Source organism: Mesoplodon bidens (genome assembly GCF_964165515.1).
Source record: "Mesoplodon bidens genome assembly, chromosome: 6".
NCBI lineage: Eukaryota > Metazoa > Chordata > Mammalia > Artiodactyla > Ziphiidae > Mesoplodon > Mesoplodon bidens.
In genome coordinates this window covers 94358708-94384906 of record NC_138162.1, presented here as the reverse complement: position 1 = coordinate 94384906, position 26199 = coordinate 94358708, and the positions used below count along the sequence as shown (strand labels likewise).

General features: G+C 40.0%; 1 long non-coding RNA gene across 5 annotated transcripts in view; it reads right to left on the bottom strand.

Moving 5' to 3' along the window:
- The window catches only part of LOC308619363, a 178488-nt gene that overhangs the window by 23741 nt on the left and 128548 nt on the right, over nucleotides 1-26199 (bottom strand). For all 5 annotated transcript variants that reach the window (XR_014016157.1, XR_014016158.1, XR_014016159.1 and 2 more), the window contains exon 3: nucleotides 16484-16589. This is a non-coding gene — a long non-coding RNA (uncharacterized lncRNA). The remainder of the gene's footprint in view (nucleotides 1-16483; nucleotides 16590-26199) is intronic.

Below are 26199 nucleotides of genomic sequence, written 5' to 3'. Positions count from 1 at the left end.
AAGCAATAAAGTCATGAGGTTGTGCTTCCATAATAATAACAATAGCAGTCTTCTGTAACCAAGGGAGCAGGCCCCTCAAATTATAGTCACACCTGTTAGACCATCTGCCCATAAATTTCACACTCTCATTAATGGAAAACAAATGGCACTGTCTCTCCTTCCCTTTGTCCATTGGCTATTCTCATAGAAACGATTTTTCTCTTCAAGGTCGTGCTCTTTCCTATCTGTTTCAAAATATTAGGATTTAGGAGGGGTGATACATAATGTGCCATGCCTTGGTACTTGTACCAGTGATGGCTCTGTAAGGAGCACTGGATTGTTAGGAGGCTATAAATTGAATTCCCCTAGAAGCAGAACCTGAGGCAATAATTTGAATGCCAACTGTGCATCTGGGAGGTGCTTCCAGAAAACTCAGAAGTGGAGTGGGAATTGAGAATGGAGCCATGGAAGGAAGCCAACAGAGGTGCATTACTGAATCAATTACTCCTGCAGGAAACTGCTGCCAGTACTTCAGGGGAGTTCTGTGAAACTCTATAGAACATGTCTCAGAGTTATCCCAAGAATTGGTGAGAAACTTGAAGTACTTATCTTCCAGTCCCCTCTGTCCTTGGTTGAAAGCTACACCCAGATACATTAACTCCTGTACATTTCTGGTTGCCCTAAGGTGGATAATTGCAGGTGGTAGCATGAGTCTATCAGCATATACTGGAATGATGAGTGCTGGGGAGATATGAGTGGAGCATTGAAACCATCTAATACAGTGGGGGCAGGAGATATTAATTATTGGCTTGCAAGTCCAAATGGTAACCTTAAATTCCTGGGTTAATGGTTTTACTTTGAGGTATTTAAGCATGATGTATGAGTAAAAATTTCCTCTATTAAATCAAGTTGAAGATCCTAAGTCCCTAATCTTCTGGAAAACTGTGGGTATCTTTTTAACAGATTTTTGAAAAGTAACATGATTAAGATTTCAAACTGACCATTCATTCATTCATTCACTCATTCAACAAACATTTATTGAACACCTAAAGTAGGCCATGGGTTAAACTAGGCACCAGTGTTACTGTTACTAAAATCATTATCGTGCCACCTAGAAGTCAATGTATTGTGAGACTCAAATAAGAAAATCCATAGTTACCGTAAAAATTATTACAGAGTGCTATAGGAAGACACGGTAAGACCTTAATTCATGCTGTGGACAGTAGTATATGGGGGATATCAGTAGGGCTTCCTGTAGAAGGCAATGGAAATGGATATGTAACATGAAGGAAGGGTGAATTTTTGAGGAAAAGAGAAGATAAATTCATGTTTGCCAGAAAATGAATGGTTAAGGATCAGTCCAGAAAGGAGTTCCATTCATAATCAGTATAAGAAATGTCACTGGGGCTTCCCTGGTGGCGCAGTGGTTGAGAGTCCGCCTGCCGATGCTGGGGACACGGGTTCGTGCCCTGGTCTGGGAAGATCCCACATGCCACGGAGCGGCTGGGCCCGTGAGCCATGGCTGCTGAGCCTGCACGTCCGGAGCCTGTGCTCTGCAACGGGAGAGGCCACAACAGGGAGAGGCCCGCATACCGCAAAAAAAAAAAAAAAAAAAAAGAAATGCTCACTGGAGTGTAAGAAAAGAAGACAATGGAGAGGGTGGTAGAAGCCAGACCATGAATGGTCCATGTATGTATAGGAAGTGCTGTGGTGTAGTCTTTGTGTTCCCCTCCAAATTTATACGTTGAAATCTTAATTTCCAGAGGTTATAGTATTAGTAGGTGGGGCCTTTGGGAAATGATTATGGTATTAGTGCTCTTATACAAGAGACGCCCCAGAGCTCCCGAAGCTCTTCTGCCATGTGAGGTTACCATGAGAAGTCTGTGACTCAGAAGAGGGCCCTCATCTGACAATACTGCCACCCTATTCTTGCACTTGCAGCCTCCAGAACTGTGAGAAAAAAATGCCTGTTGTTTATGAGCCACCCAACCTGCACCATAATCTTACAGCAGCCCAAAAGGACAAAGAGAGTTTGGATGTGAGATTTTACTCCAAGAAAGATGGGAATCCATTGAAGGATTTTAACTGGTAACTTAGAAGAGAGAAAAGTTTCATAACACAATCAGGTATTTTTATAAGAAAAAGTTGTTTCATTTTCAGAAAGATCACTCTGGAAATGCTGTGACTAGATTTTTGGAGAAGGGTGATGGCAGTCCCGGATATAGAAAGATGAGTTAGTAGTCCATTAACGTAAGTCAAACAAGAAAGTGGATATAGAAAGTGTGAATTTGTGGCTGAGTGTTCTTTTTTTTAGCACTTGAAAAATGTTATGTCAATGCTTCTGACTCCAGAGTTTTAGACAAGAAATATGCTGTCATTGGAATTGGTGTTTCTCAATAAGTAATGCATCATTTCTTCCTGTCCACTTTCAAGATTTTTTTTGTCTCTACTTATCAGAAGTTTAGTTATGACGCGTCTTGGCAAGGATATCTTTGCGTTTTTCCTCTTTGGGTTTGTTCAGATTCTTGAATTTGTGTTTATGTTTTCTAAAAAATTGGGAACTTTTTAGTCATGATTTCTTTGAATACTTTGTCAGTCCTACTTGCTCTCTTTTTTCATTCTGGAACTTTGATGATACGAATGTTAGTGCTTTTGTTACTGTTTACAGGTTCTTGAGATCCTGTTCTTTCTCCCATCTTTACCCCTCAGTCTATTTTTCTCTGTACATGTGGTACACTGTATTGATCTCTTCTAAGTTCATGATTCTATGCTTTATAATCTCCACTCTACTCTTGAGCAAAGTTTTTTGATTGTTGTAGTTTTCAGTTCTACTGTTCTCATTTGTTTTTATTGTTATAGCTTCTAGTTCTTTGTTTACATTTTCTATTTTTCCCATTTCTGCCAAGGAAAACATAATTGCTAATTGAAGCACTTATGTGACAGCTTATTTAAAATCCTTGTCTGATCATTTCAACAGAAGTTTTATCTCAGTGTTGGTGTATGTTTATTGTCCTTTCTCATTTATTCTGTGATTTCCTGGTTCTTGGTGTCATAAGTATTTTTCCATTGTATTCTCAACATTGTGAGTTATTATGTGACTGTGTATCCATTTTAATTTTATTATTACTTTTTAGAAGGAAGTCATCCTATTTGAGGCGTAGTATGAGGACTGGGAGGTTACGTACAGATTTCCATTGGGCCCTACTGACGATACCCCAGCAAAAGTGGGCACTTACATTGTCTCACTGAAGACAGATCAAGTAGAAGTTCAGCTCCTATTGGCCTTTCTGACACCTTCCCCTCAAAAGTGGGAACATTAATATCATTGTGTTGCCTTTTAGTAGGAGTGGAAGTTCATCTCCCCAGTAGATTTCTTGACACCAGGGGAGGGGAGAAGTGAAGTGTTTGCTGTCCTTCCTCCCACTTCATTGCTTCTTGTTGATGCCGGGTGTGGGTAGAGGGTCAGCTACGTGCTTGCCCCACTGACACCAAGGTAAGAGGAAGAGAACTACCAACTAGCCCTGCTTGTGCCATCTCATTCTGTCTTACTGCCTCAGGATGGTTATGGGGATTCAGCACCCCACTGGGTCTCACTGACACCATGTGTTGGCGGTTAGTGGGGTGCCTACTCCCTCCAACCTGTAACATCCTATTCTTATTGATGTCAGGGAGAGACGGAGGCTAAGTCCCACCATTGGACCCCACGACTGTGTGAGGGCAGCCCAGTGTTAACTAGCCTGTCAGGCACCACCTTTTAAAGTCTGTTTGCTAATGGAAAGGGGTGGAGGCTCAGCTCACCACTGGACCACACTGAAACAACCCTGGTGGGGAATCAGAGCGCTGGCTCTTCTGGAGGGCAGGAGTGGGGTGGTGTGGAAGATCAAATCCTACCTTGGCCCAACTGAAACGACAGGACATAGGGGATGGGTGCAATATTCCACTGGCACTTGGCTCGAGTACTGTGTATATTCCACTGGCACTTGGCTCGAGTAGTGTGTATATTATTGCCCAAATGGTCTTCTGTCTTTAGCAACCCCTTTCCTCATACTTTGGCTAGGGGGAACAGGGTTTTGTGTTTTTTTCGGAAGCTTTTTTGTCTGTTGTTCTGTTGGTGGTTATTGATTGGGGGTTCCTGTAATAGCCTCTCCAGGATGTATGGGAAGCAACAGGAAACACAGGGGACTCATCACCATGTTATTCCTCAAGTCCCAAAGTCCCTAGTTAAGTCTGCCTTCTCATTTCCACCTTTCAGCGTCTTCCTATGTTTGTTGTTATGTTCAAGGTTTTAGTTTTAAGTGGGAGAACCTGGGAGAAATGGGCTACTTCATCTTCTTGGAAGCAGAGGTCTGGAGGCCTACTGATGTTAAAAAGTACTGCTGACTGTAAGTTAAAATTTGATGATATACACCTTGCCCTTTAAGAATTATTCTGCTAGATGATGTGGCTTCCCAAAGTTGCTACAATTTGATTTTCATACTTCTAAAAGTCAAGTGTTTTGCTGGAGTTGAAATTTAAAGATAAGCAAGAGATGAGGCTAAGATGATCTATGTGGTAACAGATTAAAGTTGGAAACATCAATATACGTTCATGTTTAGCTTAATATTGCTTCATATTACCTTAATACACATGGTTATGTAGAGAGATACTTATAGATATGTGCCTATACATGGGTCATGTACACACATATTATCTCTTTGCTCTGTCAGCTGACAAGATCTAGAAGCAATGACATCCAAGCAGCAATTAGTACACCCCACACCCAGATCCTCCTGTCTAATACCGTTCTCCACTAAAAAGACCTAGTTATCCTTGAAGAAATAGCTGATTCTAGGACTGGGGCAGTAAATATACAAGATTTATAGACAAGACCATCTTATAGTGTCAGAAAGTTCCAAAAAAATATATAGGATGGGGATACCTCAGAGTGGCACAAGAGCCAACTGAAAAGAGTTCACAAGGGTCAGGACTAGAGCAATTTGAGGAACAAAGTAACTAAAGTAGAATTAGATTATAACCCAAAGTATAAAATAAAAATCCATGAGTTCTTCTGATATAAATAAATAATTGGATACATAAATAAATGCAGGAGAATAGATAAATCTCCAGTGCAAAGGAATTCCAAATAGTTTATGTAGTACTCCATCTGAAGCATAACTCCCTATTCCTTAGTTGTGGGCTGAGCATATTGACTTCCTTCCAAAAAGTACAGCATGAAAATGGGAAAACAGTAATCGTACGATGGAGAAACCTGAAAAACACTACCTCAGCCTGGTGATCAAGGTCGACCTCAGCATTCATAATGCATATTGATACTTCGTACACTTGATGTGATCTTACAGAATGACCCTTCTACTCTGTGGTCTTCCTCCCCAAAACACATAATCCCAATATTATCATGAAAAATGCATCAAACAAATTCTAGTAGTGGGTATCCTACAAAAAACTAACTACTCAAAATTGTCAAGGTCATCCAAGGAAAATATGAGAAGTTATCAAACCCAAGAGGAGCCTAAGGAAACATGGCAACTAAAGGTAATGTGATGTTTTGGATGAAATCCTGGAATAGAAAAAGGACATTATTGTATGCATAATAGTCCACTGCCAAATCCATTAATCCATTAGCATTTGCATTGATCTTTGTATTCCCTTTTACTACAGGAGTTAAAGTTAAAAGTCCATGTGCACTACAGATAGCATTTCATTTCTTCTCATCTTCTCAAGTACTTCACAGCACTGCATTTTCTACAACCCATCTACTCCTTATGAATGATTCTTGCCAAAATTCAACCTCATTCTAGACTAGTAACTCCAACTTAAAATGTTAAAAACTATACGTGCAACATGAAAGCCTCCCTCCTCCCCTAATCCCTGCATATCTTCTTTAGCCAATTCATGTCTGAACTTTTCAAAATTGTTATCTTCATATATTGTTTCCATTTCCTCATGTCCCATTTACTCTATAAGTTACATCCATCTGACTTCTCTCACCGTAATCTCTTTGCCCACTGTCCTGAAATTTTACTTATGGAGGTCACCAGCGATCTCCATGTCAGTATAGCCAACGAATAGTTTTTGTCCTATTTCTAGGCTTTTTCCTTCTTTAAAAAAGAAAAAGAAAAACAAAAACCGTTTTTTTTTTTCTTCTATGCTTTTACACTCTCATCATCTTCTGTCTTGGTATATTTTACTGGCTTTCTGTGTTTAATCTGATTTCTAATATTCTATTAGTTTCCTTTATCTTGAGTGGAATAAACCAGTATATGAAGGATTATTCTCAACAGCTAGTTCTCATAATAACAGTACTAGGAGCAGCAGTCAATACTCTGTAATGCTTATCATGTGCCAGACACTATTCTAAGACACTGTTTAAATACATATATATAGACACACACAAATATATATGAGGTTTTCCTCCTCATAGGCCTATGAATTAAGCCTATTATTATACCCATGTTACAAATGAGAAAACTGAGGCAATGAGAGGCCAAGGTCCCATGATCAGTACATGGTGAAGCCCCGCCTGCGTTGATGCTGGAACTTTAGAGTAGACAGGATAAATAATGTCTCACAGATTGGCCTTAAAAGTGAGCAACATTCAATTAATGACTTGTTAAGTATCAGAAAAAAATGGAACATTTTAAATTGAATGGGAACTACTGAGTCATGTATCAGTAACTAAGAATGACTCTTATTGAATGAAATTATTTTTCATTATTCTTTTGAAAGAAGAATATTCTTGTGTAAGTGTTTCACAGTTGTTTTTTCATTCACATATTTATTCAGTTATTGGACCCACATTTCCTACACACCTTCTATGTGCCAGTGTCTGCTGCCAGCTGTTTTGCAAAATCAGAAGAAAAGGAAAGGTAATTCCTTTTCACCATTGCCTCAGCCAGTATTTCTTCTGTAATTAAAATTGAAAGCTTTCCCCAACAGGTTCTCAGAGGCTCTCCCAGAGAAACAGATTTCTCTTTTCCTGTATAATTAAGCACAAATTGTAAGGTGCAGGGCTTGGCCATAGAGGGATGGATGGTCAGAGGTGTTCCGTGCAAGGCTGGGGGACGCTTTTGTGTTTGGTTAGCTGTTAGGAAATGCTAATTTCCTTTTCTCTTGCCATTAGGCACTAATTCCCTGCTGTGCCAGAATTTTTTTGCAGGCTGGGGCCAGAAAGGTGAAGGGAGCTGTACAGCACAAATGCCACAGAATCACCTGCACCAGGAAACTGCTGCTGGGCCAGGAAGGTGATTGTTCACCCAGCGTTTGTGCCAACAATGTACCTCACAACTCCTTTTCTTCTCGTCCTTGGGAGCAGGCCTAAGAGTAGGTACTAAATTCGGTCTCTGACTGTCTCAGGTCGCTAAGCGTGTACCCTACACACGAGGTTCCAATAGCAATTAAGCATCTAATCAAAATCTCCTAGCTCAGGAACAAAAGCCAAGGCTTAACTCTTTCCTGGGCTGCTGACTGCAAGGAGATCCGTGTTGCCTGCCTGTCAGAGCCACGTGTCTGCGTCCCCACATCTACTGCTCTGAAGGGGAGACAGCCCACAGCAAGCTCCCAAGCCCTACAGCACAGATACCCTGAAAGCTCGGGGAGGCCAATGTGTGTTCCTTCTGCTTCTCACAAACACAAGGCAAAACGGGCTGCACCCACATCACCCTAACACCTCTGCCTCTGCAGGTCTCATCCCAGAAACGCCCTGTCCTTTTAAAGAACCAGGTGGCCAGAACTGTGACCACAGATGACAATTTTTCTGCCATTTTATTTTAGCCCTATGCAAAGAGCCTCTAGCGTGGCCCTATGACTCTGTCCGCCTGGTGTTGACACCTTGTATGATCACCACCTCCCTCTGAGCATAGACAGGACCTGTGACTTTTTTCTAAACAATTGAGTATGGCAAAGGTGAAGGGGTTTGGCAGATGTTATAAAGGTCCCAAGTCAAAAGGGTAAATCAAAAAGGAGATTATCCTGTGTGGCCTTAATCAGGTGAAAGCTCATAAAAGAGGCACCGGGCCTTCTACAGGCCAGAGACCCTCCTTGCTGGCTGAAGCAAGCAGCCACACCGAAGAAGCCCACAGGGAGGAACTGCATTGCCTCTAGGATCTGGGGTGGCCTCCAGTGACAATCAGCAAAAAGCTGGGGACCCCAGTCTTGGAGCAACCAGGATATGAATTCTGCCAATGACCTGAATGAGCATGGAAGTGCATTCCCCCCAAGGCTGATGTCCACATGAAAATGTGGTCCACCCAACACGTTTATCAGAGCCTGGTGAGACCCCAAGCAGAGGACCCAGTGCCTGGACTCCGGACCCATAAAACCTGGGTTGTTTTAAGCCACTCATTTGTTACTCAGCAAACAGATAACTAATACAATTCCTAAGCATTCAGATCCTACATTTTTAAATGACTGGTGGCTCAGCTGTATTGCAGCCATGGTCTTCATCATTAATATCTTCAAATCACCAGCCAATTAATATATTCCTTCTATGCATTGCCCCTTGGGTCCATGGTGCATATTTTTTGAGACCATTGAGCTCTTGAGGTCTTCTGTCAATCATTTCTCATTTCTTCTCAACCTTGCCTTTTTAGTCACTGAGAGCCCATATTGCAAAGAAAGATCTTAAAGTGAGTAGAAAACTACATTAAACAAAAAGATATGGATCCTATGCTTGACACACAAATATTACAAAAATATATTCTTTTTCTTTTAATCAAGCCTTCACATGCACAAAGAGAAAATCATATTTTATTCCTGCTTGTCTTAAGCCTCATGAAGCCTTCAGTTCATAAACTTCTAGAAAACTTTCAAAGTTCTCAACAAATATGTTTTGTAGTTCAGATCATTTTAGAAATCAACTGCCATAGACCAATAGGATTTTTTCCCCATGGAGTTTGACAAGCTGAACCTATTTATATGGAAGAGCGGGCCAAGAAAGGCTAGGATACGTCCAAAGACTCCAAACGCCAGATATGAAGAATTATTATAAAGTGATACTTTATAGTATATTATAAAGTATGATGTTGCCACAATGATTTAAAAAATAATAAACCAACAGAATAAAAAGAGGTGCCCAACACAGGCCCATGCATGTATTGAAATCTGATATATGGAAGATGGGACATTACAAATCAGAGGGGAACAATGTTCTATATACTGAATGGTACCCCATGATAGGTTCCCAATATAGGGGTGGGGGATAAATAAAACGGAAGAAATCGTCATTTAGGAATTTAGTTAACTACCAAACAATGAAAAGAAAAAGAGGTAAAAAAAGGTATAAGCCAGTATTTTTAAACTATAACACAGTAAACAGTTATATAAATCATGTTATTCATTGTGTTTTGCAATCATTTATCATTTTAAAACAATCTAGGGTTAAGAGAGGCTGACTGACCTTTTAAAATATATTAATTACTGCCTATGATTCAGCTCTTAAAAATATATGCTTAATTTGTGATTGAGAAAGGGGATTCATTTTAAAAAATAGCTTTAACATGCGTTTGGCCTAACAAAAGCCAAACATGGGATGTATTTCAAAATCATAGGATTATGAAGATTGGACGCGAGCATGATGAAACAAGATTGGTCATGAATTGATAAGTACTAAAGCAAAATAATGGGCATCTAGGGATTTATTATGTATGTGTGTGTTTGACATTTTCCATAACTAAGAAAGTATTTTAAAAAAGGAAAGAAAAAGAGTGTTTGGTAAAGCACCTCAAGTAAGAAAGTTAAACAATAAGTCCCCTACATACAAATGAGTTCCATTCCGAGAACGCGTTCCTTAAGTCCAAATTGTTTGCAAATCCAACAAAGTTAGCCTAGGTACCCAACTAACAACTCGGCTATATAGTACGGGACTGAAATAGGTTTATAATACTTTTCACACAAATAATACATACAAAACAAACAGAAAAAATAAAGAAAACATTTTTAATCTTACAGTACAGTACTCTGAAAAGTACAGTAGTACCAGCTACTTTACCTACACTTTTACGCTTGCTTCTGGACAGCCTGGGCTTGAAATAAAGATACTGTACTACTGTCCTCTATACAGTTCTGTAAACTACACAAAAGCACAACCACTCGTAGAAGATGCATGCACGTGACAATTTACCCCAGACACTTGAACTTACGTGATTGGACATGCGAATGCATGTTTGCATCTTTGAAAGTTCACAACTTGAAGGTTTGTATGTAGGGGACTTACTGTACAGAACTTGTGTGCTATTATTTTAAGAAAACACACATGTATATATGTGCATATATATGTGTATATATAGGCATAATAAAATGTGCATAAAAAGTTATGTTATATATATATACACACACACACACATATATATACGCATATATACATAATTAACATAACTTTTGGGGGCAGGCAAGTCTACATTCTTACACAGTCATGTTACAGGTGAGGATCCTGATCTCTCCTGGGTGGTTATCTTCTGTTTGCCCTCCCAGGTCCCCTCTCCACCCTTCTCTGGTGAACTGGAAGGGTGAGGTTGACAGGATCCCAGCCCCTGAGACTTCTAGCTGGGTCTGGGCCATGGAGAGCATCAGAGAGATGTGAGGGAGGGAGGAGGAAAGTGAAGGCAGGGGATTTGTTTCCCTGGCTTTCTCCCTGCTAGATAGCCTCCAAGTGGGCTAACTATGACCTTTTACTGAAGGTTACTGTACCTCTCAAGAAGACCAATTCTCCAGGGGTCCTTTTTCTGCTGCGGTCCTGAAACTGATCCCTCTCTTCTTCCCTTTGGACATAGAGATTGTCTCAGCTCAGCTGCTCCTAGCCCCAGATTCCTGCACAATCCCTCCTATGGGGCTGTACTCACACCCTTGTAACAGTTTTGTGTGCCATCTGTTATCTATTAGGACCCTAATTACCACCCTCTTCATTAAACAATAGATGGTACACAGTTATTATAAATAGAGATGGGGAGATTATTATTCTCTACATTTGCAAATCTTTCCAGTATTGCAGTTATGTCCTAGGTGATTCCCAAACTGGACACAGCAGACATAGGAATAAAGGAAAAGAGAGATGTGCAATTGGGGGTTATCAACTAGATACTTACTGGTCCACAAACCAGTTCCTTTTGCTAATAGACATGGAGGCAACTGAGAAGACAGTCCTTTCTCTGAAAAGCCCCAATTGTGAGAGCAATTCAGCTCTTCTAACTTTCCCTATATCTGAACCTAGACTCAGTGCTATAGGACTATTAGAGCACATCAAATATTGCACTATAGTTACCTGGATACATGTATTTATCTCCTCCAGTAGGCTGTGAGCAATTCAAGGAAAAGAGTCCGTCTCATTCAACTTTATATCCTTGCCATCTAGCACAGTGTCTGGCATATAACAGACACAGTAAATGTTAATTGAATGAATAAACGCCTGCTTGAATAAATGAATGCCAGTGGGGCCAGTGTGTTCCATAGCAGGGCTCTAAACAGAGGCTCTTCTCACCTTCCAGTCGCCATCTGGCTTCCAAAAGCAGCACCAAATCCAAATGTGACCTTGGTACCATGGAATAAAGAATCTTTCTCATCTGAATCACGCTGGCTACATCTGCCTGGCTACAGTCAACATAAGGTCTTGAGGCTGAGACACACCTTCATTTGTCAAAAGGGGGAGGGGAGCAGATGGCAAATGAAGGTACTAAAGCTCATTAATTCCTAATGGAGTTGTCCTCCTGGATGTAATTAGAACAACAAGAAGAGCCAAAGGAGGAGGGTTTGGGAAATAAAGTAGGCAGCTGGAAGAGGTTTATGAACGGTATAAACCCTCAGGGAGCTTTCCATTAGAGAGAATAATAATGTCCACACTTCACAATGGCATAGTTCTCCTCAACCAGCAAAACACATCTGCATACATTATTTCAATAGCGTCTCAGGAAATGATTGTAAGACACAGAGGAGAGTTTTATTTTTCCAATTGTGTAAATTTAAAAAGTTAAACTTCTCCTCAGAGAAGTTAAGCCACCTGCCCTGAGTAACATGGCTAGAAAGTTATAGAATAAGGATGGATTTCAAACATTCTGACACTGAATTTGGTCTCCATCCATTCCATGGCTATAAACGGAGAGAGTGACCTTCAGACCAATTCTAAAAAGCATGTGACACTCCACCCAGCCCAGCTATTCCACAGCATGCTCTTTTCTTCCATGCCCACTACCAATCACTTAAAGACAACCAGTTGCCTTCTATTTTTGATTGGCAAGTGGGACACAGAAGTTCTTATGAGCCTAGAGTTTTTATTTCTTTATGTCCCCATGGAAGACCTCAAGCCAAGAGAGAAGGGAACTCTTCCTATTAGACCTGGTTAACTGACTCCATTTCTTCCCACTGTTCCCAACACAAAATAAATTTATTCAAATATGTAGTTGCATTGAAATTGAGAATTACATATTGTACTTTGATCTTATAGGAAGTGTGCAGCATAAAGCTGAGATATCAGCATTAAATGCAGAGACTTTATAACTAAGGGCTTGCTAGTAAGCCTGGGTTTTCATACTCAGGTCAGTCTACCCAAAAAGAAGTACGTTACTTGAAAATTGACTCTTTGCATTAAAGTAAACTTGCCCCTTAAAGTCTTCTTCTTCCTCTCTCAAAGACACACAGCTGACTTAGTTCAGAAGCAAGCTGAAAAGAGTAAGGAAGATGTTCTATTTAACCAGCATCAATTGCTTATAACTCTCCTGTTCTCAGCATCTTTTCCCCCCAAGAAAGCATTCAGCCAACATTTTTATTGGACTGATGCCCAGATTGCTCCATTAATTCATGCAACTACCTTTGTTGGAGTGCTCCAGGCATTATTACTCATGAATCCTACAGAGCACAAATATATCTCTAGAAATACTGTCATTTGTATTACATATGACCTTAAAGCATCTTCATAAATTATACCTTCAAAGCAAACTAGAGAGCACTGAAGTCTTTTGCTATGTTAGTCATCTTAGTTTCACTAGACCCATTGTCTTTTCTTTACATATGCAATGTGACTAAATTGGTTTTACTGATCTGGGTCCTTCAGATTCATCAACTTTATCTTAAAGTGTATAAGATATATGATCTTTAAATCTGTAATGGTATCTTTCTGCTCTGTGGGTTTCATTGGTTCAAACTTATCTTCCAATTATGTCTTCCTGAGATGTATTCTAGCTATGATGGGGGCTTCTAGGCTGTGGTTTGTTTCTGGTACTGTATCTATTAAGTAATCAAACCAGAAAAACAACAAAAATTGTGCTTTGGCTTCATATACATTAGACCATTTAACATGAAACCCGTCCATTTTCAGAGATTTGGGCAACAAATATAGTCACTTAATTATTAAATTAGTTAGCTTATCCTAAACAATTGTCAGTAGCCCACCATGGTAATAAGAAAGTTCTTTCTCAAAATAATTACCATTTGATTTCCAATTGCTTATAAAACGAGCACTGTTTTCTACCCCAAATTTCCATGAAATCTTTTAATAAATATTCTTGTTTCATATTAGGAGTTTAAATGAATAAGGCATTATTCACATAAAAGAAATAAGTACTTTGATCTACTACATTATTTTCAAAAGGAAAGTAGAACCACAATGTATGATGATATCCTGAACATGATCTGGGACACAAAAAAATCAGTATTATCTGTGAAACCCTGAGCAAAATTTCTCTCCTTTGCGGACAGAAAGCAACAATGTCATTCAGCTATTTACATATGGCCCAGATACTAATGAGGAACTGTTTCCTGCTTTCTGTGAAGGAAAAGTGAACTATGAATAAATATCACTGGGGTCATTATCACCTGCACACACAGGTAACTGGTGGCTTGCAACAAATGAGTGTCAGAAGCAAAATGGATCTGTAGCAGGAAAATCTGTCTTAAGGCATGATTGGGGATAAAAGACTAACTGTGGATAAATATTTGTGGTGCCTGGCAAAGCTCTCCAAGTTCCAAGATGACGAAAGACCTTTCACACATATATGGAACTTTCCATGAGAGTTCTAGAGCCTTTCAACCTCAGAATATATCTGGCCTATCCTCTTTTCAAAAGGTAAACTGACAGGATCTTGGAGAAATGGGAGTTGAACCTGCTCTTAGAGATCTTCAGAGAAGAGGAATTTCAGCTTCCTGGCTTAACTATGTTGCTTCTATCTAGTTTATTTTACATGGCACACTTATCATGCTTAAAAATCAGCCCAAGTCCACCTGTTATTTTTTTTTAGCAGCATTCACTCATTTATTCAATAATTATATACTGAGCACCTCTTATAGTCCAGGCACAACTTTACTAGCTGGGATTCAAGAGAGAACAAAAGAGACCATAATTCTTCCTCTTGTCGTCTTTATTATTCTAGCAATAACCTGTTCAATTCCCAGTAACATCCTTATTTCTTGTATGAAATTGGGTCAACTTCTTTGACCAAAGCTAGTTTTGTTAGAATTTAATTCCTTTAACAAAAAATTCAGCGACATGAAAACCAACATTAGTTTTGTACTCACAATTTGACAGCATTTGGGGCTGGTTCTTTTTTATTATTTGTCATTCTCATGTTTCCTAGAGGGGTACCCTGAACTGAAGAACAGTTTCCCTCCATCCTGGAAGGATACCAGTTCAACCGCATACACATCCCTGAGGGACACAGGTGGAATGTGAAGAAAGAGGGGGCCTAGCCAGCCATATGGCCCATTCAACATTGGGGAAAAATGGAATTGCCTTTACATCAAGTTTCTTAGGGAGGATATAGGGAAAGCTTGTACAGAATTACTACTCCAGCTAATCTGTAGCTCTTGCTACTACTACCATTGTCCTTTGACCTCACGTACATTAGAATACTTGGTCCTCACAGCAACTCCATGAGGAACAGATGAGAAAACAGGCTGGCAAAGGTAAGTGACTTGTCTACAATTAACAGCTCTGACAAATGGCGGTGCTGAAATTCAAACTTATTTCAGGGGTCCGTCTCATGAAAAACCTATGATGTTAGTTATCTAATAAAACCATAGAAAGGGAGGAAAACCTAGGCAGAACACTCTATGACATAAATCACAGCAAGAACCTTTCTGACCCACCTCCTAGACAAATGGAAATAAAAACAAAAATAAACAAATGAGACCTAATGAAACTTAAAAGCTTTTGCACAGCAAAGGAAACCATAAACAAGATGAAAAGACAACCCTCAGAATGGGAGAAAATATTTGCCAATATTTGAAGCAACTGACAAAGGATTAATCTCCAAAGTTTACAAGCAGCTCATGCAGCTCAATATCAAAAAAACAACCCCATCCAAAAATGAGAAGACCTAAATAGACATTTCTCCAAAGAAGATATACAGATTGCCAGCAAACACATGAAAGGATGCTCAACATCACTAATCATTAGAGAAATGCAAATCCAAACTACAATGACGTATCACCTCACACCAGTCAGAGGGGCCATCATCAAAAAATCTAGAAACAAGAAATGCTGGAGAGGGTGTGGAGAAAAGGGAATCTTCTTGCACTGTTGGTGGGAATGTAAATTGATACAGCCACTATGGAGAACAGTATGGAGATTCCTTAAAAAACTAAAAGTAGAACTACCATATGCCCAGCAATCCCACTACTGGGCATATACCCTGAGAAAACCATAATTCAAAAAGAGTCTTGTACCACAATGTTCATTGCAGCTCTATTTACAATAGCCAGGACATGGAAGTGACCTAAGTGTCCATCGACAGATGAGTGGATAAAGAAGATGTGGCACATATATACAATGGAATATTACTCAGCCATAAAAAGAAACGAAATTGAGTTATTTGTAGTGAGGTGGATGGACCTAGAGTCTGTCATACAGAGTGAAGTAAGTCAGAAAGAGAAAAACAAATACCATATGCTAACACATATATATGGAATCTAAAAAAAAAAAAAAGGTTCTGAAGAACCTAGGAGCAGGACAGGAATAAAGACACAGACGTAGAGAATGGACTTGAGGACACAGGGAGGGAGAAGGGTAAGCTGGGTGAAGTGAGAGTGTGGCATGGACATATATACACTATCAAATGTCAAATAGACAGCTAGTGGGAAGCAGCCGCATAGCACAGGGAGATCAGCTCAGTGCTTTGTGACCACCTAGAGGGGTGGGGAAGGGAGGGTGGGAGGGAGACGCAAGAGGGAGGAGATATGGGGATATATGTGTACGTATAGCTGATTCACTTTGTTATAGAGCAGAAACTAGCACACCACTGTGAAGCAATTATACTCCAATAAAGTTGTTAAAAAAAACATAGAAACGAATTAAACTTTAACCATCATTATTTCATCCTATAGAATGACATAACCCAAGAGAAAAAGATAGAGGTGTTGAATATCACTCATGCATTTTCAGTTCCTTCTGTGAATCTTAGCTACTGTAATAAAAGCATTGTTTTGAGCATTGTTTTATATGCATCCTCATATAAGACCACACATGCCTGTATCGATTAAAATTTAAAAGAAATAAATATTAACTGCAGATATCTAGTTCACTTACCTTGAACAAAGTAGCTTCAGGTGCTTCCACTTTTGAAGCTGGATAAATATCAGACAGGAACGAAGTTCACTTTAGTTTGGTCCAGGAAGAAAAAAGATTCACAGCTCTGAGAATAAAGAAAGAATCAGACCTTGTCAGGGCATTTGGTTCTAATTAACTAGTGACAAAATGGTTCTACACTGCAACTATGTAAAAGTGGCTGAGTTATTTGAGCTAGGAAAGGTCAAAAACAATGATTATGATCAAGATGTTATTATTGCATATACTTTTGATTATTGGGAGTGAATCTTCCTCTCTCTTTTCCTCATTAAAATTTTATGGTTTATCAATTTAAAGTTAAGTGAACAAGATAATTTAACATTATTTTGATAATGGAGCATATTCCTTGTAAAACATAAATCCCTGGAGGCTTTCTCAATTCCCCTTCTTCTATCCCCACAAAGCTGCCTCTGTCTAGTATTGAGCCATGGCTTTGCTCAAGAAAGCAAAACAAAACACAAATTATCTAGTGGTAGCAATCTGAATGAAGACCTGGCCCAGAGGACAAAAAATGTGATTTAACATAAAATAGGATGTCATGATCTAAACTACTCATTTACCATAAATCCCTGAGTACCATTAGTTGTCTTTTCAGATAAATTCAATAAAAATTTATTGACTATTTTCCATGTACAAGCGCTTTGCTAGATATTAAGAAAAAGGAGGTGAATAGAAGATCAGGCTCTCTTCTCTGCAATCTATCTTGGAAGAAAGGAATATATGCAAACAATCCTGAATAATTTCAGGGATAGAGAGAAAAAATAGCATACTTTTGAAGAGTAATGCTAACTTGATATGATTCTATTTTATTCTTTCTGATCTATTGTAAACCCTTGGAAACCAGAAATTTGTATTTTTCAGAATCTTTGCACATGTGAGCATTTTAACCAGTAGTCCTTTTTAGTGAAGGACAGAAATTGTGTATGTTCTAAGGTACACGTGTAGCCTGATATCAGCTTCAGACACAGTTGGATCAGGCTTTTTTGTTTTTTGTTTTTTTGCTACGCGGGCCTCTCACTGTTGTGGCCTCTCCCGTTGCGGAGCACAGGCTCCGGATGTACGGGCTCAGCGGCCATGGCTCACGGGCCCAGCCGCTCCGCGGCATGTGGAATCCTCCCAGACCGGGGCACGAACCCATGTCCCCTGCATCGGCAGGCAGACTCTCAACCACTGCGCCACCAGGGAAGCCCGGATCAGGCTTTTTAAAGGGACATAAGAATTTCTTTCTCCATTCCTTGGGTCTGGTTTTCTCTATATTGGCTTCCTTCTTCAAAGATCCTCTAATAGTGGGATTAAAGATAGCCCCAGAAATACTGCACCTGGTTAGTAACCCTGGGAGAAAGACAGCTTCTCTTCCCAACAGTTTTAGTCCAAAGTCATGGAATTCATTCCTAATGGACTGTTTCATGTCGTGTGCCCATCACCACACAATTCACTGGGGCCAGAGAAATGGACTACACTGATTGGCCAGTCTGAGTCATGTGCCCACTGCTGGAGCTCTGCTGCTTCCAAAGCACATGACTGAGAGATGTAGGGAGAGACGCCCCAAAGGGAAACCTAAATGTAGTTACCATAGGAAAGGCAATGTCTCCTGGGCAAGATAAATATCATGTGCCACCACAAAAAGAACTCAGCAAATATTTGTTAATTGGTGTATTGATTAGTAAGTCTGGGATAAGTGAAATGATGATAAATACAATGTGTGAAGGGAAACACAGCCAAGATCAATTGTGAAATGGAGCTACAGAGGTGGGCAGTATCCTACGAGGCCTCTTGGAAACAAATCAACAAAAAGGAGCTGACCTTGACTGTTTGCACTGTTTGAGAAGAATTAACTGAGTCTATAATCAGTAAACAATCCTGAGGGCTTGGTAAGGTGAGTTCTGCCTTCTGTGATATGAAAATTGTGTCATAGGTATCAGAAGGTGAACATGGCTAACTGTCTGTGATTGCCACAAAACAAGAAAAATAAAATGAAATAGAAATCTTAAATCAGTCCTTGAATCACAACAGATACAATTATGAAAACCAGACTATATATTAATCAGATTTTCATGTATTACTTTAAAAGACTTCCCTAAAAAGCCATGAGGAAAAGGGACCTCTTACTTGAACTATGGAATGATCTGAATTGCAACAATATACCAGTGCTTCAAAAGAAAGTCAATTAGTCCTATAAAAACAGTGTCTAGGGCTTCCCTGGTGGCGCAGTGGTTGGGAGTCCGCCTGCCGGTGCAGGGGACAGGGTTCGTGTCCCGGTCCGGGAAGATCCCACATGCCGCGGAGCGGCTGGGCCCGTGAGCCATGGCCGCTGAGCTTGTGCGTCCGGAGCCTGTGCTCCGCAATGGGAGAGGCCACAACAGTGAGAGGCCCGCATACTGCAAAAAAAAAAAAAAAAAAGAAAAAGAAAGAAAACAGTGTCTATAAAATATGTGTAACCTTTGATAATTCATTATATTTGCAAGGCAGAGGAACCTTTAAAAATGCATCATTTTTTTCCTAAATGACTTAATTTTCATTATTAGACTACTTTAAACAAATTTTAATTAATGCATTAAAAGCTTTGAGTAGTTCTTACTTTAACCAACCAGCAACTAGAACAAGTTTCAAGAAGACTTCAAGTCCAGCCACATGCCTCCAAGAAAAGCTACACCTACAGTATCACAGACATATGGCCTCATGTGTCCATCTTGGCACGTCAGAATTCATGTCACTTGCCCAACTCCTTGCAAACGTCCGTTTTTACATGGTAATGATTCATTTAAGATCATTAGAAAGCCATAAGTTTTCACTTATTCATTCAGAAGCAATTTTTAGTTCCTACAAGCACTGTGCTAGGAAATAGGATACAAAAATGAATATGTCTCTTGCTCCTAAGGAACTCACAGACTGAAGACACCCAGGGGAGCCAAAATGTTCCATACAATCTCATGAGCATGGGGACAGGGGGACATGCAAGGTAAGAGGGGCTACAAACCTTATCTGTACCTGATCACACTATTTTAAAAGTTGGCCATTCCGAACTAATTCGGAGTACGTTATCTCCAAAAGTTTATATGTTCCTAATTTCTCCATCATTTCCACTCTTAGGCATTCCCTAATTGTACCAAAGGTAGAGTGTGTTTTATATGAAAAAAACTGCTACAGGGCAATCATTGACAGCGATGTACTAATATAATACCCGACCAGAGAAAGCACGCTTTGCCATGATAAATTGTTCAAACTATGAGGAGCAGTAGGGCTGAAATGAATCTAGTCGTGAACAAAAAAAAAGATTGAATGGAAACAGTTTGTATAAAAGGATACACTTGATATTTTCACTCTAGACATACAGATTAAGAGGCTGTCTATCAAGGTAAATCAATTTGCAATTTGAGACTGATTTTCTCCACCCTCAAGAAATGATTTGCAGGTATTTGTGGCTTTTCGTTTTGCTTTGACTATTATTTCATATTTTACTTGTAATTCTTCTTATGGAACACTAAGAACATTTATTTGTTCTTCGGTCAGGTTTATTGAGGTATAATTTACAGCCAGTAAAATTCACCCTTTCTAGCGTACAGTTCTAAGAGTTTTGACAAATGGATATAGTCTTACAACCTCCACCATAATGAAGATAGAGAATAGTTCCAGCATCCTGAAAATTTTTCCCTGCCCCTTGGAAGTCAACCTGTAGCCCCCTGACAATCACTAATAAGTTTTCTGTCCCCATAGTTTGACTTTGTCCAGAAAGTCATATAAATGTAATCAACAAGTATGTAACATTTTGAGTTTGGCTTCTTTCACTTAGCACAAGGTAAGTGAGATTATCCGTGTTGTGTGTGTCAGGAAATGTGGACTGGCATATTGTCCTTTAGAGTTTCCCTTATTTTTCCAAAGCCAAAGTCAATATGCAAAGCCTGGATCTCTTGCCATTTAGTTTGTCCATGGTTAGGAAGAAACCGAGTTTTTACTATGGCTGTTTGTTTTCAGCAGAGCAGGGAAAGAAGAAACACTCTCAGGGAATAATCATAATCTGTGGTTATTATAGGCACTAAGTCATATGTTTGTAAGACCCAAACTTTTGTTAGTCAAATGACTGGGCACTAAAATTAATTCGGAGACTCAAGGCAGAGTTTAAGTGTGGTTTTCCTTATCTTTTCATTATTGCAATAGCAACGGAATACATATTTGTGACTTAATGGTACAACACATTAGTTTTCTTATCTGACCCACCTTTAACAAAATGGAATTACTGTAGAGGCAAAGGAATCAAGAAGGTAAATCTCTTACCAGGAGTAGGAGAGAACGGATAGAGGCCCCTGTGACCTAAACCTTAGTCATTCGAGTGCCACCTTCATAATTGTACCTCTACCCACACGTTACCCATATCATTATTTATTTAACAATTATATGGGTCACAGTTTTACTTAGATAAATTTATTTTCAACAGGACATTCTTATTCCTTACTCTTTTAAATGGAAATCCCTTGCCATAAATAAAACTATGAAAAATATCCAACAGTATAAAACTCTACCTATATGAGTCAATGTACCTCCCCAAATCATCCTGAGTTCTTGAGTATCACTGGTGGAGCTCATGTACACACCCACACATGCTTTTGGAAACACAGCAACGAGAGTAGCTGTCCCATGCTTTAAATGCTTTCTCCTTGACCATGTATTCTGTGCACACCAAGGCAAAGAGTCTGCTCAGAGATAAAGCATTAAAACCTGTTTAAAATAACAAAGTACGATATGTCTTTCTACCTATGTCAGGCATTGGAAGCCTGCAACTTATTTGCCAAACAGGTTACCAGGGCTGATTTTTATGGAAAGACGGACCAGATGCACCTTCTTCCTCATCTCTTCAAAGTGGCCCTTCTGAGCAAGGCCAAGGCCAGTGTGATTCAGCAACACCCACGTTTGTTAGGGTATCTCCTTACCCTAGACTAAAAAATGGAACAGAACCTTGGCCCCAAAAGACTTAAAGAATTTATTCACCAATTCATATCTTTATGCTAGTATAATCATGTATTTGATGGTTGCTATAGAAATCTATGTAGACAATCATCACATTTTTAAAGGAAATACATTACTGAAATTTCTTCTGACCCGTGGTCACTATGCTCTTTGACAAGACAGTTGACCTTCACGATGTTAATCATCTCATCTGTTTGAAAGGGACTAAAATGTTTGCTCTGCTTCCTGTTTAATAAAGCTATCAAGAGGATTAATGAGAGAAAACCTCTAGAATACTCCAAGCAGCAGTATTTCCAAAAAGGCAGCAGTAAAACAGCAGGTGCCTCTTGTGAATATACATTTGTCTTCTTCATGGAAACTCATCCTGAAGGACATCGGGCTTCCAGCTTATATTTAATTGGCTGATTATGTTGACACTCTTGAGCTCCTTGCCAAGTTACAGGGAAGAGTTTTCTTGGAAACCAGAGTTCCCCAACTTTCTCCAGCTATGCAGTTTAATTACATCTAGCAAAATGACAACAGAGCTCATAATTAGCCTGGAGAGTAATTACTGCTGAATCAGTCCAAACACCACAGCTACCAAATTCAACACAGGTGCTTAGACGAAGAGAAAAGAGTTTTCTCAATACCCAACAGAAGGTGGATATGGAAGATGTGCTTTATGACTCTCTTCCCATGAGCTTAAACATACAACCTGTGCAAAATGCCTTGTGTCTTTACAGCCAGGATGCCCCTAAGTATTTTATAAAGAACCAGACTCAAAAACATTTCAAATACTGATATCACATATCTTGAAATGTGCAGTGACTGGGGCATACTTTCTTTCTATGCAAATTTCTTCAACCTAGAGCTCCCTTTCCCCTTCTCCTTTTATTGAGGAGTCTAAAAAGCCTACATAATTCATCTACTGTTTCTAAACTATGAATGAAAGAGTGATATAGAGAAAATTATAAAGCAAGCGAAAAATCACGCTGTACCTCGTGTTCATCCTGTGACCTCTAAGAGTGACTATAAGCCTGTAGGGTGGGTACCACACTCCCAGAGAGTTATGAATGCATTGTCAGATCAAAGGCTTGAAAGCCAACAACCGCCCAAGGGAACCCCCTATTTTCTCTCTGAGAACCACCGAAAGAGGAAAGAAGCTAGATTAGGTAGGTAGAAAAAGGAAGGAGTTGATCCCATTTAACAGATGTTATCCATTTCTTACCCCCTCTGTGTACAGGTCACTTAAGGTATGTTTAAATATATGCACACCTAGAATCCAACAAAGACAAATTCAATCCCCAAGTGATTCTAACGTGCAGCCAGAGTTGAGAACAGCTGGTCTGGAGTAACCAAAAGGTCGGCCAGATGGTATAGTTGCATGAGACTCAGGGAATGGACAGAACCAGGTAAAGGAGAAGGAAGGAGGCGGCCAGAAAGAATGAAGTGACAGATCAGCACTCCAGAAGCTCATGTTCCAAAGAAGCTAAAGGTGTGGGGCAACGGACGAGCACTCAATTCTTAAACCGTGTAAGAAACAAGTACACCGTCCCCTAACTAGAGGCTGATGAGATTGTGTTGAAGAAGCACTTTTAATGGATTTGTAGGATGCGTCTGTTTGCTGGTTTGATTTTCTGTTGGCTTGTTTGTTTGTGTGTTTAGAGGAGTTAGGGGTTTTGCTGCAAATTTTTAAAAGTCATCCTAATATTGACTAAAAAGAAAAACCGTGTTCATACAACCCAAAGGGAAATCCATGGAAAGGAAGGAGGAAATTGACATCTAGGGAAGGCCTTGTGGAAAGATCCAAATAAGGGAAATGTATACAAAGGCACAGCCCTGATGCTTGTACCTTGCTTACACCAGGACTGAGGGGAGCCGCTGCAAAGCCATTTGCTTGCACAAGGCTGGAGGAGAGATTACATGGCTGCCAGGAGAGGAATGTTGTCAGAGCGAGTTCGGAACCAGCTCAGCCATGCTCTCCAGTGCTGGGAGGCCCGACCACTGTGCACGCAGCCGCACCACCATCTGTACAGGGCTGCTTCTCAGTGCTGGGCCAAAGCCGAGCTACACCCCCGCCCCCGCCCCACGAGAGGAGGAGCAGGCAACGTTCTAGACCACAGCTCTGTCCACTGGAGGGCAGGCGTATGAGAGCCACGAGGCGACCTCCTGAGACAGCCTCTGTGTGGGGGCACACGTGCCCACGTCCACACATGGTAGGAAATGGCTCTCAGAGAGATGTGTCCCCTTCACTCTCAGTTCTTGAGGTGGCATTGCTCAGGTTGGCTTGGTGCACCTGTGATTTGAAATCCTAAGACACGTGTTCAAGACTCAAGTCTACATCTCACTTCCTGGATGACCACTGGCAAATCATTTCTGTGAGCCTTAGTGTCACCATTTTGTAAGTGGAGGTAACAGAATTTTAGAGTTCATCTAGTCTAAGCATATCATTTTACAATTGAAACTGAGAACCAGAGAATCTGAAGTGAATGCCCACCTTCAGCCAGCTAATGGATGCTAAGCAGAATTCACACTCAAATTTCCCGGCTTAAGTTCAGTTTTCTTCCCTAAGCACTGCAATCTTCTGCCTCAATACTTCCCCTGACTCATAGGATGGGTTTAAGAAAGGATGTTAGGCAGGTAAGAGCTTCTGATTCAAGATGACGGACTGAAGACACACATCACGTCCAATGCCTCCCGAAAAGCCCATGGAACTTATGGAAAAGATTTTTAAAAGAAGGAGAAAGGGGAAGAAGAGGATGAGAAGGGAGAAAAGGGTACAAGCAGTGAACTATGAACTGTGAACAAATCCTGGAAGATTGCGAGCACATTGGGATCCGATTGGTAGAGAAAATTTTTCAAAAATAAAAAACCAGTTTAAGTTAAAAAGGGTGCCTTCATCAATAAGAACATTATTAAATATATTATATTATAAATAGGGTATATAATATTAAATTTAATATGAATGTATTGAATATATATTTATAAATATGTAAAATTAAATACATTTTAATTCATATATATATAATAGACTACTACTATGCAGCCTTTGGAATTCCCAGAAGTAGGGAAGATCTTTATATACTGACATGGAAAGATATTAATTATGTAATGTCAAATGAACAAAAGATGTCAAAACGATACAAATACAAACCGATTTTACGTGTGCATGTCGTATGTTCCTATAGTAAAAATGGCAAATGCTTACAGTGCTTGTTATGTAAATAACAAGCTATAAGCACCATTTTGTATGTAAGAAAGAGAAACATGAGAAACAGAGAGGTTAAGTAACTTGCCCAAAGTCACAAAGCTACAATTAAGTGGTGGGGCTGGGACAAATCAAGGCCATGTGGCTCCTGAGTTGATGTCTTTCCCAGCAACTCTCAGCCTGTCAGAACAGCATAGATAGCTCTGAAAGGATACACATCCTGGTATGAGTTAGGGAGGTGAGGAGTGAAGACTCCATTTTACTTTTACGCTTCCTATTGTTTAACAGTCTTCAATAAGAATGTATGTTTTTTTCACTTCGTTTTAAAACTTATTATACCGGGGCTTCCCTGGTGGCGCAGTGGTTGAGAATCTGCCTGCTAATGCAGGGGACATGGGTTCGAGACCTGGTCTGGGAGGATCCCACATGCCGCGGAGCAACTAGGCCCGTGAGCCACAACTACTGAGCCTGCGCGTCTGGAGCCTGTGCTCCCCAACAGGAGAGGCCGTGATAGTGAGAGGCCCGTGCACCGTGATGAAGAGTAGCCCCCGCTTGCCACAACTAGAGAAAGCCCTCGCACAGAAACGAAGACCCAACACAGCAAAAATAAATCAATTAATTAATTAAAAATTTTGTTAAAAAAATTATGATACCATAAAATTGGCTCATTTTTGAGGTACACTTTTATAAATTATAGCACATGTATGGGTTCATGTAACCATCAGCACAGTCAGGATACAGAGCAGTTTCATTACACCCAAAAAAACTCCCCATTGCTCTCACTTTATAGTCACACACTCTCCTGGCCTCAAACCCCTAGCAACCACTGACCTACTCCCCATCACTATACGGATGACCCTTGAACAACATGGGTTTGAATGGCGCAGGTCCACTTATATAGGACTTTTTTTTCAATGGTAAATTCTACAGTACTACACGATCCAAGGTTGGTTGAATCTGCCAATGCAAAACCGTGGATGAGGAAGGCTAACTCTAAAGTCATATTCTGATTTTTGACTTGTGGGGGGTTGGCATTCCTAATTCCCATATTATTCAAGGGTCAACTGTAGTTCTGATTCCTTGAGAAAATCATGCTCTATGTAGTCTTTTGAGGTTAGCTTCTTTCACTCAGCATAGTGCCTTTGAGATTATCCAAGTTGTTATGTGCATCAAAAATTTGTTCTTTATACTGCTGAGTAGAATTCCATCACATGAATGCAGCAGTCTGTTTATTCACTTGCCCACTGAAGCCCACATTTAGGCTGTTTCTAGTTTAGGGTGATTATGAATAGAGCTACTCTAAGCATTTGTGTAGAGTTTTTATATCAACACGAATCTTCATTCCTCTTGGGCAAATACCTAGGAGTGTGCTTGCAGAGTCTTATGATAAGTATCTGTTTACCTTTATATGAAACTGTCAAGCCGTTTTCTAGTGTTGCTGTACAATTTTGCATTCTCACCAGCAATGGATGACAGTTCCTGTTGCTCTACATTCTCACCAGCATTTGGTATTTTTAATATTTTAATT